Source organism: Macaca thibetana, chromosome 11, assembly GCF_024542745.1.
Source record: "Macaca thibetana thibetana isolate TM-01 chromosome 11, ASM2454274v1, whole genome shotgun sequence".
Classification (NCBI taxonomy): Eukaryota; Metazoa; Chordata; class Mammalia; order Primates; family Cercopithecidae; genus Macaca; species Macaca thibetana.
In genome coordinates this window covers 28,703,037-28,721,096 of record NC_065588.1, presented here as the reverse complement: position 1 = coordinate 28,721,096, position 18,060 = coordinate 28,703,037, and the positions used below count along the sequence as shown (strand labels likewise).

Here is an 18,060-nt window from a genome sequence, read left to right as displayed (position 1 = left end):
GGGGGAGATAAAAGAATGTGTGACCCCAGCTTCTCTGCTTTACAAAAGAGGTGCTCGCACATAAACATTATCTTCTTGCTGCTTGAAAGTTTATCAATTCAAGATTTATTTATTCAAATATTCCAGAAATGATTAAGGAGAGAGACTGTCATTCTTTCATTCCTCCCTGCAAACTGTTTAATGAATACTTGTTTCCTTCTTTGTTTCATCAAGGTTTTGGAGACGGGGGAACAGAACCACAGAATCATAGATTGGGTTGGGGTCTCCAGGTTTTCAGGTTCAGCAGAAAGGAGGTTGGGCTGAACACTGATTGAAAAGGAAAGGATGGTGACCACTTTGGTTCTGGTCTCAACTCAGATTTACGATGCCAACATCAGACCAGGCCAGTGATGGGTGATTTGCATCTGAGGCCATCAATCATCTCCAGGTTTTCCAAAGTTTCAGACTCAGTGTTCTCTTGTGCTAAACTCCTTGGTCGTCAGCTCTCAGTTAGTCCTGAATGTTGGTGAGAAACAATACAAATACCCATGTCTGCTCTTGTTTATCCCAGGAGATGTTTTCAAATTTCGGCTGGTTTATCACGGCACCAAAAAGCATCACGTTCTTTCTCCCATCTTCAGGGTCAAGAATTTGATTCCCAGTTGCTAAGAAAGGTCAGAATTCTCCCAGGAAGAAATATCTCTGTTAAAGAAGTCTGTGTCAGATTATTTCATCTGTTAGCAGCAGAACCAGAAGATAATGAGGCCTACCCGACAGAGATTAGCATTGACAAATGGTACACATTTTTGAACTCATTTCAAAGTACAAACTCCCATTTCATTTCATTTTCTAAGGCTCTGAATCACTTATAGACAATTTAATTGGCTGTATTTGGGATAGAGAATTCCTAAAATGCTGAGTATAATATTTGGATTTAAAGAAAAAGACACCATAATAGAGGCCATTGTTCAAGTAAGTAGAGACAGGTTCATGTATTTCAAACCTTGGATAAAATATAAAGAAGATCATTGAGCTCTAATTTGAAAGAATTCCACCAAAAGACTCAGAAAACAATCCACTGTGAGAATATGAGACAGAATTAAAATATTTATTGGATAATTGTTTGCAAAGAAGCATTTATTTTATATCAAATTTTAACAAGACTGAATTGTCAAACTGTTTAAAATTCCACTGGAAAAATCTGGATTATCACAAAAGTGTTTACCCTTTTATCCTTCCTTGTATATTGGATTACTCATGGAGGACAACGGAAAGAATCTGAGAAATGACGGTTTTAGCAGCAAATCAGACTGCATTTCAGAAACGTTATAGGCTATGTAAACACATGTCACCTTTGGACATGTATTATCATAGCTGCAATATTACTGGTGCAATGTAAGGCACAAAGAAATAAAAAAATTCCAGCACTATCAGCAGACATGATCCTTTAGAAGAAGACGGTACAAGAAAAACATTCTTTCAATATAATGACCATGCTTGCTTAAGAAGAAAAGAATCGTCTTTATTTTGTTTTGCTAAATACTACCATTAACTGCAGAAGCTGTGATTCATCGCTCATGCAGTAATATATGCCCTTTTAAAGTCATTCTGGAACTATGGCATTATCACCTATGAAGATTTTGCAATCATGTACGCCCTAGATCACTTGCTGAATGTACATTCATGTAAAAGTACGTTTAGAACAAGACTGAATTTTTTTGATATTAAAATCACTTTTGATTATTCGTTCTGATACTAAATGGGCATTTCCATCATTTCTCTTATAATATCTGAGTTCTAGAGGCACAGACAATTTACAATGAAGCAACAGTTCTTGGCTGCCTGAGGATCACGCCGAGGGATTATAACAACAGATTTCTGGGCTCCAGCCCCAGAGTTTCTGATTCGGTGCTACTAGGGTGGAGCAGAGAGTTCCAGGTGATGGAGATGCTGATTTCCTGGGGAACACACTTTGAGAAACACTGCAATAAAGAAACAGGCAGGGGGAATGCTAAAAGGCCACTTTTGGGGGAAAAAAAAATCTCTGTGTGTCGTCAGGCTAGGCTTGTGCAGAGTGAAAAGACGGCTAAGCTTTTCCCCAGAAGGCCGGCTTCTGTATGGCCTGCCCATCTATACGCAGAAACTTCTGCCTCCTGTTTTCTGTTCTCCCTTTCCTACATCCAGTTCTCAAAAGAGCTCACAGATCTTGCTATCTGAATTTACCCTAAGGTGTAAGTTAATCACAGCAACTATTTCTTGCAGAGACTTTTAACACAGATCAAAACTTTATTCCCAAGAAACGAAACTCAAACAAGGAAAATGCATTTATTTTAAATGGGAAACTTTTTGTTATATTTCCACTCTGTCGACTCATTACACTACGGTGATCTGAACAGCACATCTCTCCATGCTACTTCTTGCTCAAATTCTTCAATGACCTTCTGTATCCTACAGGTACATTTTAAATTTTTAGCGAGGCTCCCAGGCCTTTCGATATATGCCACTGCCTACATGTTCAACCTCATCTACCACTTCTCCCTCTTTCCACTTTAAATACAACAATACGGAGCTATTTCAAGTCATCTGAAAATGTTCTGTTCTCAGGATCAGCTGCGTAATTTTTGGGGACAAATGGAATACGAAAAGCCAAGGCGCGTTGTTCAAAACGTACTAAAGAACTTTAAGACAGCAAGAGCAGAACATTTGCCCCAGTGCAGAGGCTTCTCTGCATGGGCCCCTGAGTGATGGCAGGCTACAGGCCCATGAAGTGACCCTGTTCTAGAGACAATAACACATAAATCCCCTGGCACTTGTTTTCAGGTGTCACAAAGAAACTGCTCAAATATTTTAATTTCCTTTTTCTCTGAATTACTATCTTTAGATCTGTTGAATTTTAAGTATAGGAATGCACTTGAATTTTGTCACGATGCATTTGTTCTTTTTCCAGGAAAACACTTGCATGACTAGAGCATGCAACATACTACCTTGACCCTGGTGCCACTCCTCAAGCCACTGTCCTACTCTCTCCCGCTTTGGTACCTTTGCAACATACTATTCCCTCCTTCTGAAATGCCATTCACCTGTCTGTCATCTGATAAACTCCCACTCACCATCAGCTGCTCAGCTCAGGCTCTGGCCTTTGCTGTGAGGCCTTTCCCAATACCCCGGGGCAGATCTGGGCACAGGGTGTACATCTGCACTTTGTGATTAATTTATTGGCTCTTAATCTTGTTTGCATGAACAAGAGACTCTAGGTTATTCAAAGGCATCAATAGATCTTTGTATCTTCCATGTCTGGCATGGTGGCCTGGAGGAAGAATTCAAAAGTACTTGTTAAAATAAAAGGACAAGTGGTCAACTTTAACATTTTTTACTTATTTCAAAAGTAGTTTCTTGGAAGAAAAATGTTTCTAAAGCTAAAAGGTAGCTTAAATGTGATTCTATCTTTTGGAATGACTAGGTGGGGTTGTTAATTTACTTCTAGTTTCCACAAAGGGAGGACACTCAGGAGAAAGAACTGACCTTCGTGGTCTTTCAAATCCAATCTATGTGGGTTTGACCCCCGGAGACGTGTTCAGTCCTGCTCAGTAGAGGGTTGTGGCATATGGGACAATTTGAAAATGTCACCAAGAATGCCTCCCTAGACTGGTTGCATATGGGAAATTTTATTCTTATTTCAAATATCAGCAACTATTTGAGGTCTACAGTCAATTTCTTAGAGCTGACGATTTAGTCTGTGGTTACTGTAGGTTCTTTGTGCCTCCTCCTCCTTCGTGACTTCTGACTATCCTGACTGTTGCCCTACCGTGGGTGAGTGCAGAAATACCTTACGTGCTGAAATTCAAACCAATAAAGTCTGCTTTTTGAAAATGTATGGTTTGTCTATGCATTTCATGTACCAAGTCATCCCTGGGTGACACATAAAATTAGAGCATTGGCAGAATATCATATTTACTTAGGTTTTTTTTTTTTTCTCTAAATTGCACATATTGTTCTGAGCACAGTATAAGAGAAAATCTAGGAAATTGTTTAACATTTTAACCTTTTAACATGTGCTTTAGCAGTTGGTGTGTACCCTGTCCTTGCACACAGTCTAAGGAGTTGTGGCAGCATTTGCTTGTTTCTTTCTGACCGGGCCATGGAGAGAAGAGAGCTCACTGTTACCAGCTTTCTGCCTACGTTGTTGTTCTCAGTCTTTCTTGCTTTACTTTTGTTTCCTTTTCTCTTGAAGCTGGTGGACTTTCATACCCTCAAGACACCTCCAGCCTGGTGGATATTACTAACGAACTGGGAGAAAGGATGTCTAGGCCCGGGCATGAATCTCAAAATGCAAGAAAATCCTCAACAGGTTAGATGCATCTTCAACAGGTGCTGAAACCTTAATCTCCGATGGAACAGGTAAGTTTATCCACCTGCTCTGAAAGCAAATCCTAGACTGTCCAAACCAAGTGACCCATTAGGAGGAGCGGGAAGCACATGAGAAAGCTTGGATTGAATCAGAAAGTTGACTAGCAAGGCAGCTTTATCCTTCTCTTGGATGTTAATGGTTCGGTTTTAAGGTTAACCTGTTTGGGTGGATTTCCTATTGACTCATTCATTCTGAGTTTTGTCAAATGTGCATTCCCAAATGCAAGTTCGATTTGCCTGGATACTTCATTCATTTGGGAGCCTTAAACTTGCTTTCCTAGGCTGGACTCTCAGGGTTGGGAGGGAGTTCGATGGGTTATGCAGTCTGTCGTCATCTGACACCTGAATCTGTCCTACTCATGCCTGGGTCTGCGTCCTCGTTGCCTACACATTCCCAGGGGTGGAAAATTAACTGCTGTCCAAGGCTGCCTACTTAATCCTTGAGCAGCTCTATTAGAAATATCTTCTTTTCACAAGCCGCACATCAGCGGAGGTCAGCTTGCCCTTTCAGGATTCAAATGGAATTGTTTTGCATTCTCATTCCTTATGTGGTGAGCCATTTAACAACTCTCTCGAACTCTCTGCTAATCTTTGACATGTGGGCAGGTTGTTTATAATGTTCCTGGCCACCTCTGGCTGAGGCCTAATCACGCCATGTATGGGCTTCCTCTCTTTTCTGTGCCTGGTCCCGCTTCTGTGTACCCTGTCACTCCACACTCCACACCGAACATTCCCCGTCTTCCTGTTTGGACGTTCTACTGGAGCCTGTCTCAAACACAAGGCTGTGTGATGTGTGGGATGGATTTTAACAGGAGAATTGAGGCAACTGTTGGAGTTTACAGGACAGCAACCAAACAACCTATGATTACACATTAGACACTTCTATTCTTTAAAGGCTTTCAGCCACCCCATCACCAGGAACCTCTCTCCTTGGCCACTTTTTCTGTAGCTTTGGCCTCTCAGCATGGCACTTGGCCCTGTCTCTTCTAACTCCTCTCCTCTTCTGTCTAGTTTCATGCTTCTATATCAACTTCTAGTTAGCTTCTTCTACATAGAAATTTGATTTTGCCTCTTTATTCTTCTAAACTTTGACCTTTGGCACTCATGCCCCACAGCCTGGGCAGCTTGTCAACACATCTTTCCAAAGATGGCCCATTTCCTGGAAGTCTTGTGCCAGCTGTTACTCTGCCTCCATGTGGTTATCTGAAGCCCAAGTCTGACTCTCTGTAGCTTCTATCCAGTTCATTAAACCTGCCCTCTCTTGGCTGGCCTCTTGCTCTGGAGTCATTGCTATGGTCAGAAAGAACACAGGCTTTGGAATTAGACCTGAATGTGAATCTCAGACCTACTACTCAAAACTGTGTGACACCTATCATGCTACCTTTTGAAGCCATGTTTTTCAGCCATGAAATGGTGATGATTATACCCCCTAAAAGCTTTGTGTGATAATTGGATTAGGTAATGCAGTGTCTGGTATATGGTACACACTCAAAAATGTTTATTTCCTTTTCTTCTTATCCAGCTTCAAACTGCAGCATTGGTGTAGGTGAATCTTCCTCAGACTGACTGGATCCATTTATTTTGACCTCTGCCCCTTACCTACTTGATATCTTGGCTCTCAGGGATTTTTAATCCAGTCTCTGCTTTCATCCCCTTCTTTGGATTTCAATACTCAGCTACTTCCACTCCACGCTCCAGATGCATGGAACTACTCAGTGATCCCAAACTTTCTCATCTCTGGAAGCTTGCCATGATATTTTCCACTTCTTTGCATGGACAACCTCTACTCAGGTCTCACTTAAACACCACCTTCCCATCCAGAAAACCTTCCCTGATTCTCCCAAGACCAAGTTGGGCCTCACTACTGTCTGTTCCCCTAGCACCCTGTGGCTATCCCCATGGCAGCACCCAGCACACTGTTCTGAAATCCCTTGTTACTTGGCTATCCCACAGATTATAAGCTTCCAGAGGCAGAGGTAGACCCTTCATCAAGTTTTTATCCCTAGGCTGTGGCATACAGTAGCTTGTCAAGAATGTTGAGAGGTGAAGAAATACACCTGCATTGCTTCCACGTCATGTGGCTTCATAGTCCTGACTCGATAGACAATAAGCATCGCCTTGAATCACTTAAAAGCCATTTTCCTCCCCCGGTCCCATCTGGTCCCCTGGTCACATATACAATATTGTAGGAATATATTTCACAAGTAATAAAGAATTATGGAAGAAAGAGAAAATTCAAGATCTACATTTCACTTAACTTTGATAAAAAGTTACATAATGTAGGTGAGATGCTGGAGTTTAGTAAACAGAGATAAAGAATAATAAACTGCAAAAAAAAAAAGTCTAGCAAATGAGAACCCCAATGTTCTAGGTAAACAGCATTTGACAATTGATAGATAACTGTGGAAGGAGTCGGGGAATGTGTAAGAAGCACACTGTGGAAAAGACAAAGATAATAATAAAGTACTGAGCACAGTGGCGATGCAGGGGCATTTACATTCATACATGATCCCTTCACTTCATTGTATTCTATTGTTAACATAACACATACATTACAGGGAAAGAAATTTATCTTTCTGACTCTCCCTCTGTTTGTCCATATGGTGCTGACTAACTTGGAAATAGCTTCAGAGAAAATGGGCCTTAAGTCATGGCTCACAGTATCTGTGAACTGTCCTGCCTGAGTCGTGCTTAATCCAAGTCCAGAATTTTCCAAGTGGCATTAGGAGTGCTGAGATCACCGTGAAGTGGCGGCCCTCTTACTTTGTGTGAAGATGTAGGGGAACTTGTCAGGGATGACACAGGGGAATTCTGGTTGCCATATCTCTTTTTTGCCATCTCACAAGTAGCCCCTCAGTATCCCTGAAAAAAAAAGTAAATCAGAAATGCCTTCATGGCTCTCACAACCCAAATCTCACTAACATGCAATATTTAAAAACGTTAAGTCAACAAAGTAACTTGGAGCATATTCTTTATTTTGATGCCAAAACCTTTGTTTTAAATATATAACATTCCGAACATGAGCCCTTAAATACTAGTAATGTTGATACTGGGTAAATGTGATAATTTTTATGATTTATTTATTGACCTACCACATCGATTATTTTAATCTCCACAGGAACCCAGCCTGTGACGTGGGTAGAGTCCCAGGTTGGAGATTAACAAAGAATGCACCCCGGACTTCTGCTCACACATACGAAAACCCAGCCAGGCACATGTTCCAGAAGGCACCCTTTGTTCAGAACTGGGCATTCCTTTGGTGTGGGGAAAGGACTGTATGATTTCACTGGCATTTCCATATCAGAGAGGAATTCTATAAGAAAGCATCATATTTGAGCTATATGAGGGGACCACTCCAGAAGCAATTTTAGACCAGTTGTCTTTTTTGAGGTTTAGATGTTGATTTGCACAAAGGGTACAAAATGAATACCAGGAACAATTAGGAAACAGGTGTGGCTATTATAACAAAAGTCAAAATAATTGTGGCTTAAAAGAAGCAGGCGTCTATTTCTCTCTTGTGCTAGTCTGAACATAATCAGTCTAGAGCTGAGAGGACAGCTCCACAGTCTGGGGACCAGACTCTTCCTGGCCTATTCTGCATCTTCAACACTCAGTTTTCATCTCATGGCTACACTGTCTTTTCTCAACTCTTGCCTCATGTTCACCTTCCAGCCAGAGGGAAAGGAGAAGGGGAGGGAGAGGGCACAATCCTTCCTTATGGGCATAAACCTCAAGTTGTTTACACCTTTTCTGTTCACATCCAATGAGCTAGCACCTAGTTACATGGCCACACCAATCTGTAAGACAAGCTGGAAGATGTAATCTTTAGCTGGGATACCATGGACCCAGTTAAAACTCAGCACTTATTTAATTAACAAAGCAAGGAAGAAGGCATATTCAAGAATGGCCAACAATTACCCTTAAACTTCCCTGTGACCTTCTGCTAAAATAGTACAGGCAGAATGTCTGACATAAAGTCAATGTTCAATGCTAATTGTTAACGTTGTTTTAATAAGCAAAAATTTAAGTCAGTCAATTTGGTTTCCTTCTTGTTAAAGCGACAAAAGGACAAAAGAAAAATATACCTTCACATAGAGACTTACAATAAGAGTCAGATTATGAACAAGTGATGTTAGGAGATAAAGTGAATTGTCCTCCTGGACCTGCTCAGTTCTGGGTACTGAAGACTTTATCCATTGGCCCAGCCTTGCCCAGTGCCTCAACTAATCCTAATCAGGATTTCTCTGGCAGGGAGTCTTACAGCTCTGTGTTCAGAATCTGACCTATCTTGGGTGAGTCCAAACTGCAGCTCCCTTAACACTCTATTCATTTTTCCAACTCATACATCCGAGCCTCTGTCCCACTTGTTCCCCTCCTCCACTTGTCCAAATGGACCTTATGATCAAGTCCACTCAAACATTGCACAAGGGAGGTGACACACAACTCTTGCATATGTGACAATTCTGTTATTCTTTATAGCCACCTGTCTTTCATGCTCTGATCTCCTATCAAGTTCAAAGGAAAGAAAGAAAAGAGACAATCAGAAGCTGAGGTGGATGGACACTGTGCCAGAGAGAGATGTGCCAGGATAGAAGCCAAGAAAATCAGAACACATTTATGGCAGTATGATTTTACCGTAGTGAGTGGTCACATAACAGTCCTCTGTGAACTTCAGGTCACAATATATGAAAAGTCCTACCACATTGAGGGGGAGGACGAAGGGGAGCAGGAGGCAGGAGGAGGTTGATTCCTACATCATTGCATTCTCAAATGATTCTGACACTCAGTAGGACATCCAAGAAGGATGTACAGTAGTAACCCCTTACCTGTCATCTCACTCCTGTGGTTTCAGTTACCTGTGGTCAACCATGGTCTGAAAATATTAAGTGGAAAATTCCAACATAAACAATTCTTAAGTATTAAACTGTGTGCCCTCCCTCCACATCTTACCCAGGTTGTGAATCCTCTGTCCAGCGTCTCCATGCTGTCTACCCTCCCTGTCTGTGATTTACTTAGTAGATTTCTTGGTTAACAGATCTGTTGTCATGGTATCAGAGTGCTTGTGTTCAAGGCACCCTTACATTACTTCGTAATGGCCCCAACCACAAGAATAGTGATTCTGGCAACTTGGATATGCCAAAGAGAAGCCATAAATAGTGTTTACATGAAAAGGAGGAGGCTCTCAACTTAATAAGAAAAAAAGAATTGTATGCTGAGGTTGCTAAAAGATACAGCAGAAACAAACCTATCTGTTAAATTGTGAAGAGGAAAAAAAATGTGTGCTAGTTTTGCTGTTGCCCTTTAAACTACAAAACTATGGGCACAGTGCATGACGAGTGCTTAGTTAGGTTGGAAAAGGTATTAAATTTGTAGGTGGATGTGAATAGAACTGTGATTGGGTTCCTACAATCCGTGCTTTCAGGAACCCACTGGCGGTCTTGGACCATATCCTTCTTGGATAAGGGGGGACTATTGTACCCTCAAAGCAGAGTTTAACATTACTGTTGGGCAAAGTTACTTTCTGACTAAGATATTTCACGGACAACTAGAAAATTTTCAAATTAACCTGTGGGCTGGTCCCACTGTAAGTGGGTAAACAAATAACATTTTACAATATGTGTTCTCTGGGCTTTCTCTGTCAAAAATGCAGCAGGCAAACCAGGTAGAACAAGAACCAATTATAGGAGAAAGCTCCCAGGGACACTAACAGATGGAACAGGAATATGACTCATACAATATGAGAGTGTCAAGGGATCTCAGTGGTCGCCCAAACACCGTTGAGAAAGATATGGCCCTGTTTAGGCCATCAGGTTCGATAGGGATAGAGCCAAAACTGATAGAGCCTAAGCACCCAGGGCTTCTGGTCCAGTAGGCCTGGTAGGTACTTTCTCACATCAGAGGAATTTATTATTATGAAAAGGAAATACTTCCTGTGATAAATCGTTAATATACTTCTAAAATTGTTTTTTATCAAAAAGGATGAGCTTTGAAATGATGAAACAAATTCTAAGCATATAAATGATCACATCCAACTGTTTGTTGTATAACCACATTCCTAAGGAATTTGCAGAGTGACAAATGACTTCACACAAACATTTGTTTCTGGCTGCACCCTTTCTTAGTGGCTTTAGAGAAAATGTTGATTCAAGAATGCAAAAGAGACTGATGATCTGAAGTGGCTGGGAATGAGAAAAATCTTATATAAATGACTGGATCAGAGAATAAGGTAAATGTTTACGTAACACCCTTTCCAATCTGAGTGAAACAATATGGGCCGCCTAGTCCAGGAAATGCTCCCTTGGAGTGGAGGGCTGCTCTGTTTGACTCTGGACATACTTGCAAGGAAGGGAGAGCAGCAGTCAGGCCTTCCTGATCAGCAATTAAAATGGGCAGGAAATTAGCAAATTAATGTACCCAGCATCTCACATAGTTGGCAGGTGAGAGCTCTGGAAGCAGATCGAGGTGACAAGTGCACTGCACAAGGCATCAGAGGACCTGGGTTCCAGTCCTAGCTCTGTCACCATTGTTCAATTGTGTCACTATGGGCAAGTTACTTAACCTTTCTGGTTGGGCTTCAGTTTCCTTCTCTGTAAACGGAGAGCATTGGACTACATCTTCTCCAGCTCTTGTTTTCCAAGGATCCCTATTCAAATGCCTACAGCAATCATTCTCAGCATAAAGGAATTTTGTGGCCCCCATCCAAAGGACATTTGGCAATGTCACACTGATTGTCACAACAGAGGGGAAGGTGCTACTGGCATCTGGTGAGTATAGACTAAGGATGCTGTTAGACATCCCAAAATACACAGGACAGCCTCTCCACAACATAGAATTATTCAGTCCAAAATGTCAAAAGTATGGAAGTTTGAAAACACTAACTGAAGGGACAATATAATGATGAGCCCATTTCAACCAGTCATTATCATGTTGCCAAACTTTCAGCTTTTTAAGAGAACTTGAATTTTTGAATTTTTATGTAAATATCTCAAATTTAAAGTATAGCAACATGTCAATTTTTTAAATAAAACACGCTAGGGGCCAAATAAAACAGGGCTTCAGGACAAATCCTGTCTGCAGGCTGTCAGTTTGTGGAATCTTATTTAGCCACATACTGTCCAAGTAATTAATGTAGTTTTGCTGAAAGCATGGATTCCTCCATCTGCATCTGGTTATCTGAGCTAGAGCTAAGCGGGTCAAGGTTAATCCACATTGTGCTCACGCACATGTGTGCGATGTAGTGGAAAAAACACTAAATGAAACATCCAGAGATGTTACTGCTTACCATCTGTGTAATCTTGGAGTAGAAGTCATTAAATTCTCTGTGTAACAGGGTCTTCATTTTTAAGGAGGATATCACTATAGTCACTGTCTACTTCTCCAGTTTGTCACAGCATAATAGTATCTTGGAGCAGGAAGGGGCTTTAGAAATCACCCAGTATGCAATTATACCCAGAGAGGTGGTGTGACTTTGCCCACAAGCCCATGGTCAGTTAATAGAAGACCTGGGCTTGAAAGCCAGGTGTCTTGACTCCATGTCCCAAGTTTCCTGAAGAGGGAAGAAGGGGGGTGATGGGGGAGAGTGCCAGATGTGTCTCTCAACACAGGCTATTCCAGATGTGGTCCACCCGCACATGGCCTTCCAGTTGTGCCTGAATAACACCAGATGTGATCTGAGGATTAAATGTGAAGGGATGGGAAAGTGCTCTGGAGCCTGTAAACTGTTAGCCTGTCTCCCAAATGTAAGGATGGTGTTAGTATTAATTTGTCTCCGCTGTATGGCCATAGGCAGCTCTTGGCCAACAGCAGTGTGAGTGCCTGGTACTGGTCATAAGAAGGCCTGAGTCACAGCGTGTGGCTGGCTCAGAACACAGTTTACTCACAGAAAACCAGGCAAAAGCAGATCAGTAACATCACTATGGCTACTGAAAGGCAGTGTTGTCAGAATGCCATGAAGACGGAAAGTTAAGTTGCCGTTATTAATTAACATGAGATAATGGCATTAAAAGATAAATCTTCAAGGTCAACCAAGGTTTATAGACATCAAAATCTCTGCACTTCTGCCCTGTCTTCTCCAAGCATCTCTTACGCTTTCCTGCCTGAGACTTTTGTTCTCCCTCCATGTGCTGGGGGTCTTACCCCCTTCCCTCTGCTTACCTAAAAGCCTCCGTCTCTCAGGGCAGGACAGGACAGAAGATCTCTCACTGAGCCTTCACCTGAATGAAGTGTGTGCTTGTGCCCACAATTCTACCGCACAGGTGACTTTCCTGTCTTATGCCAGGTCAGGGACCAGCCAGCACATTTTGTCCTGATGCAGGTGCAGCCAACTCCTCTTGTTGGCTTTAAGTTCTCAGAGTTAGTTCCATCTTTGTTTAGCATGTTCATTGTAATTACAGAGGGGGGGACCTCAGTTTTTGTATCAACTTTCAGCATTTTGTTTCTTCCTTAAATATCACAGTTATTTCATGTCAAAACTTCTCCCAAGTCTGTGTGAACATCACTAGTAGTTGTGCTGTCTGTGGCAGACAGTGAGACGGAACATGCTGATGTTGCAGCTGCTGCCATGTACTCGGCTGCTCCAGAAGGTTTTACATTTTTCAATGTAATGATAGAGTTTTCAGTTACTTACAGGATGTCATTATAAATACATATTTGCAATAGAACCAGCTCGATGTGCTTACTTTTCCATTAATAGAACACTCTGCACTTTTTGGAATGCATGTACCAACCTTTCCTTAAAGCTCAGCTGAAACTTTAACTCCCTGTTAGGCTTTCCAACCAATATCTTTCTCCTCTAATTTTCCTTAGTTGCTGTCTGCTCCACTCATTAAGGCCTGTAGACCCTCTCTTACTGTTTCTAACCGTTTATGTGTGCTTATATGCTCCTTGAAGGAAAGAAGATTCACCTACCCTTTCTTTTTCTACCTAATACAAACTACTCACCTCGCAAAACAATCAATAGTTCTTATTTGTATCTACATTGTGTAGCTTAGTGTTCATTGTTGCCGGAGTTTGTGAGGGCTGGGCGCCTAATACACAGTATCTCACCTCCCAGTTAAAGTGATGAACATTTAGAAAAATAAGACAAGGCGGTGAAGAGATAAGAGATGAGCTACTAAAGATGAAGTTGGAAGACACAACTCCGAACGAGGCGGTTGGGTGTCCTCATTGTCCACTGAGCTCAGTGGTGGTAGGTGGTACTCGGTGAGAGCTGCCTCCCGCAGATGGGGAGAAGGCTGACCCCACAGAGTGGTGGAGTAAGGATTTTCATGTAGACAGCTCACTCCCAAAGGAAGAGGGATAGAGGTATTAAACTTAATCGTATTCATTTCAAATCGACCAATCCGAAAATTAGTCTAGCTGCTTTGAGGCAGAATGGGTGAAGGGACAGAGAGGTCAGGAGCCTTATACTGATAAGTTCCGTCTGCATGGAAGGTCACATGAGAAGTGGGGAAGAACTGCTCCTCCTCAACAATTATTTTTAAATATTTAAAAATCTATCAAGTTTTGAACACACCTCATTCAAACTGAGGTAAATCCCAACACAATCTTCTGAAGTCATCCATCACTCATGAAACAACAAAAAGAAGAGTGATTTTATAACATCATAAAATGCTCATGTTACTAAGGATTTGATATGGTTTGGCTGTGTCCCCACCCAAATCTCATCTTGAATTGTAGCTCCCATAATCCCCACATCATGGGAGGGACCTGGTGGGGGGTAATTGAATCATGGGAGTGGATTTTTCCCATGCTGTTCTCATGATAGTGAATAAGTCTCAGGAGAGCTAATGGTTTTACAAAAGGGAGTTCCCCTGCACACACCCTCTTACCTTCTGCCATGTGAGAAGTCCCTTTGCTCTTCCTTCATTTTCCACCATGATTGTGAGGCCTCCCCAGCCGTGTGGAACTGTGAGTCCATTAAATTTCTTTCCTTTATAAATTAACCAGTCCTGGGTATGTCTTTATTAGCAGCATGAGAACGGACTAATACAGGAGCAATACACCAATACTTTGTAATCTGTTCACTGGGCTCAATCCTTTCTTTCCTTAAGGCTGCATAAATATGACCTACCTATAATTCACCCCCACCTCTCCAGAGACTGGAGGAACTGCCTAAGTATGAATAAGGCCTGTTCATCTCACAGAGACTGGCAAGAAGGATGATATCTGTCTAAGGGGTTAATTAGGCCAATTCAGGGAACAAATTCAAACCCATGCCCAGGATTTTTTAGGATAAGGGAGCCACTTAAGTTTATAAGGTAGTAGGCTAATGTTTATAACTTAGTACTTGATACTTTCCTCTTCTTCCTCCTCTTCTTCCTCCTCTTCTTCCTCCTCTTCTTCCTCTTCTTCTTCTTCTTCTTCTTCTTCTTCTTCTTCCTTCCTCCTCCTCCTCCTCCTCCTCCTCCTCCTCCTCCTCCTCCTCTTCCTCTTCTTCTTCTTCTTCTTCTTCTCTTCTTCTTCTTCTTCTTCTTCTTCTTCTTCTTCTTCTTCTTCTTCTTCTTCTTCTTCGAGACTGTGTTTTGCTATGTTGGCCAGGCTGGAGTGCATTCGTGCCATCATAGCTCACTGCAGCCTCAAACTCCGGGGCTCAAGTGATCCTCCCGTCTCAGCCTCCTAGGTAACTGGAATCACAGGCATGCACCACTACACCCAGATAATTTTTTATTTTTTGTAGAGACAAGGTCTCCTATATTGCCCAGGATGGTCTCAAACTCCTGAGCTCAAGAGATCCTCCTTCTTCAGCCTCCCAAGGTGCCACCACACTGGCCTCTTATTCCTAATAGTTCCAAGAGTAAGCTTAGAGTTTCGAAAATAATGCTAACAGGATGTGTCCTGTGGTGATAACCTTTGTGGATAAACAGTGAAATTTCCCAATAAGTAGGTGTTGATTTCAAAGAGTGGAGTAATAAAAAAGGGCATTATATCTTGGAAAGAAAAGTAGAACTGGGGGTAGACAGGACTCTGCTTATGAAGCCTTAACTTTGGGGATTTTTTGATTATGGAAATATTAAGTGGATGGTCAACTTTTTTCCCCACAATATATCAGAATTCTCTTTGGTTTCGCCTTGTACTTAAGAATAGTCAGCTATGGGAGCCGTGGCTTATGGAGCAGACATGGCCAAGTCCAAGAACCACACCACACACAACCAGTCCCGAAAATGGCATAGAAATGGCATCAAGAAACCCCAATCACAAAGAAACCCCAATCACTAATCTCTAAAGGGAGTGGACCCCAAGTTCCTGAGGAGCATGCACTTTGCCAAGAAGCACAACAAGAAAGGCCTAAAGAAGATGCAGGCTAACAATACCAAGGCCGTGAGTGTACGTGCTGAGGCCATCAAGGCCCTGGTAAAGCCCAAGGAGGTTAAGCCCAAGATCCCAAAGGGTATCTGCCACAAGCTCGATCGACTTGCCTACACTGCCCACCCCAAGCTTAGGAAGCGTGCTCGTGCCCGCATTGCCAAGGGGCTCAGGCTGTGCCCGCCAAAGGCCAAGGATCAAACCAAGGCCCAGCCTGCAGCTCCAGCTTCAGTTCCAGCTCAGGCTCCCAAAGGTGCCCATGGCCCTATAAAGGCTTCAGAGTAGAGATCTCCGTCTGCCAACGTGAGGACAGAAGGACTGATGCGACCCCCCTGGGCTGCCGTCTGCATGGGGCTGGTGTCTTCCTGTGCTGTTTGTACAAATAAACCTGAAGCAGGAAAAAAAGAAAGAAAACAAGAATAGTCAGCTACATGTGTATAACTTTGTGAGATGGCAGTAAAGAGGGTAATGGCAGAACAGTCAATGATAGTGAGGCTTATCCCGTGCTCATTCACCACCTCCTTGACCATCTCCTACTCCACAGAAGCCTTTGAAGATGTGGCAGTGCCACACCAAGGAAGAGAGGGGGAATCTATGTATCTCAGATGAGTGGTAATTAGTGATGCCTCAGAAACAAACATGAACTAAATTGCATAGGGAAGTGATTCTTAATGGGGAGAGAAATGTGGCCTTTAAGTTATTTATGGAAAAGGCACAACTGTCGTAACAATACAATCATCTATTTCCTTGCACACCATAGAAGGAGCCATTTCATTACATTTGCATATGTTTTATAAACAAACGTGGATACTAACCATCAGCCAAGTAAGGGATGCTCAGCGATTCTTTCATCAAAACATATTGTGGAGTTGCTTCCTTTTCCTAATTTGTTTCTATGAATAATCTGTAGAGTTGTGCAACATGCACATGACACATGGAAATCAGAGTTATGACTTTTATGTAGACCACATTGTTTTTTTGCCTGTAAATTGCCTCCAAATGGCTTGAAAGAAATATTGCTTTGTAGTTTAATTCAACCAAGAAGGGCTACCTGAAAGCATTTACACCTAATATTCAGTAGAGCCTATTTCAGTGATCCTCCATCACGCCATGGAGACAGGCTCTATCAGTTAGGGTTTCTGCCTAAGGAACACTCCCACTCGGGTATAAGAGAGTTTAGAAGTCTTGTGCTGAAAAGGTACAGGAAGAAAATACAAAAGCCAACTGATTGGAAGAAATCTGCAGCATCCTAAAAGTCACTGTAATTAAAACACAGAAGTTTGTAATTATTCTGCAGGAAAACAACACACTAAGAAAGGCACAAAAATACGAATGTGGTTTCCCAAGGCCTTACTACATTAATTCAAATTGACTTGGGCAGATATGAAATCCTCAGATGGGCTGAAAACTAGTTGGAAGGCTTAAAACAAAAGAAAATACAATATAATTAGGTGGAAAGAGCAACCGATTTGGAGTCACTGGAATATGGTCAGTTCTGCCATTGACTAACTGACTGACCTTTGGCAATTCATGGAACTTCTCTGTGACTCAAATTTTAAATTGGAAAACAGGATATTATTACTTAACCTTGGGTTAAAAGAATGTGTGCAAAGGTTATTTTGTTTTCAAAGGCTATTCCCTTCCACACCTCTTTCCTACCTCTGCACAGTGACAGACAACCCCCACCTCACTTCTCCACCAGGAACCTGCTTCGTTTTCCTTTTTATATTCGAATTATTACTTATAAGCTTCCTGGTTTACAAATGTTGTTTTTTATGTTTCCTAAAGTCAGCATTCAATATGGTATTTTATTTATTTTTAAACTATAAATAGGCATTTTAAAGATTTAGATGACCTTTTCTATAAAATCATATTTTTTCTCTTTAGTTTTAAATAGTTTTAAATTTTTTAGTTTTTGATTTTTTGACTTTTTTACATATATTTTTAAGTTTTGTATTTTTAATTATTATGGGTATAGAATAGATGTGTGTATTTATGGGGTACATGTGATGTTTTCATATAGACACACTATGTGTAATAATCACATCAGGGTAATTGGGGTCTCCATCACCTCAAGCATTTAGCGTTTGTGGTAGGAACATTGTAATTCTACTCTTTTAGTTATTTTAAAATATACAATAAATTATTATTATTGACTGTAGTCACCCTGTTTTTAATCTTTTTTTAATTGATAAGTAATAACTATATAAGGGATTCAATGCTATATTTTCACACATGCTTACATTGTGGAATGACTAAGTCAAGCTAATTACTGAATCCGTCATTTCACATGCTTATTTTTTGCAATGAAAACATTTAAATCCTACTCCTTTAGTAATTTTGAAATATAGTGTGCCTATTATTTATCAC

The 18,060-nt window shown here is 41.4% G+C and overlaps 1 pseudogene; it reads left to right on the top strand.

Moving 5' to 3' along the window:
- The first annotated feature begins 15,504 nt into the window (after window positions 1–15,504).
- On the top strand, window positions 15,505–15,975 carry LOC126930096 (60S ribosomal protein L29-like; annotated as a pseudogene).
- Window positions 15,976–18,060: the final 2,085 nt, after the last annotated feature.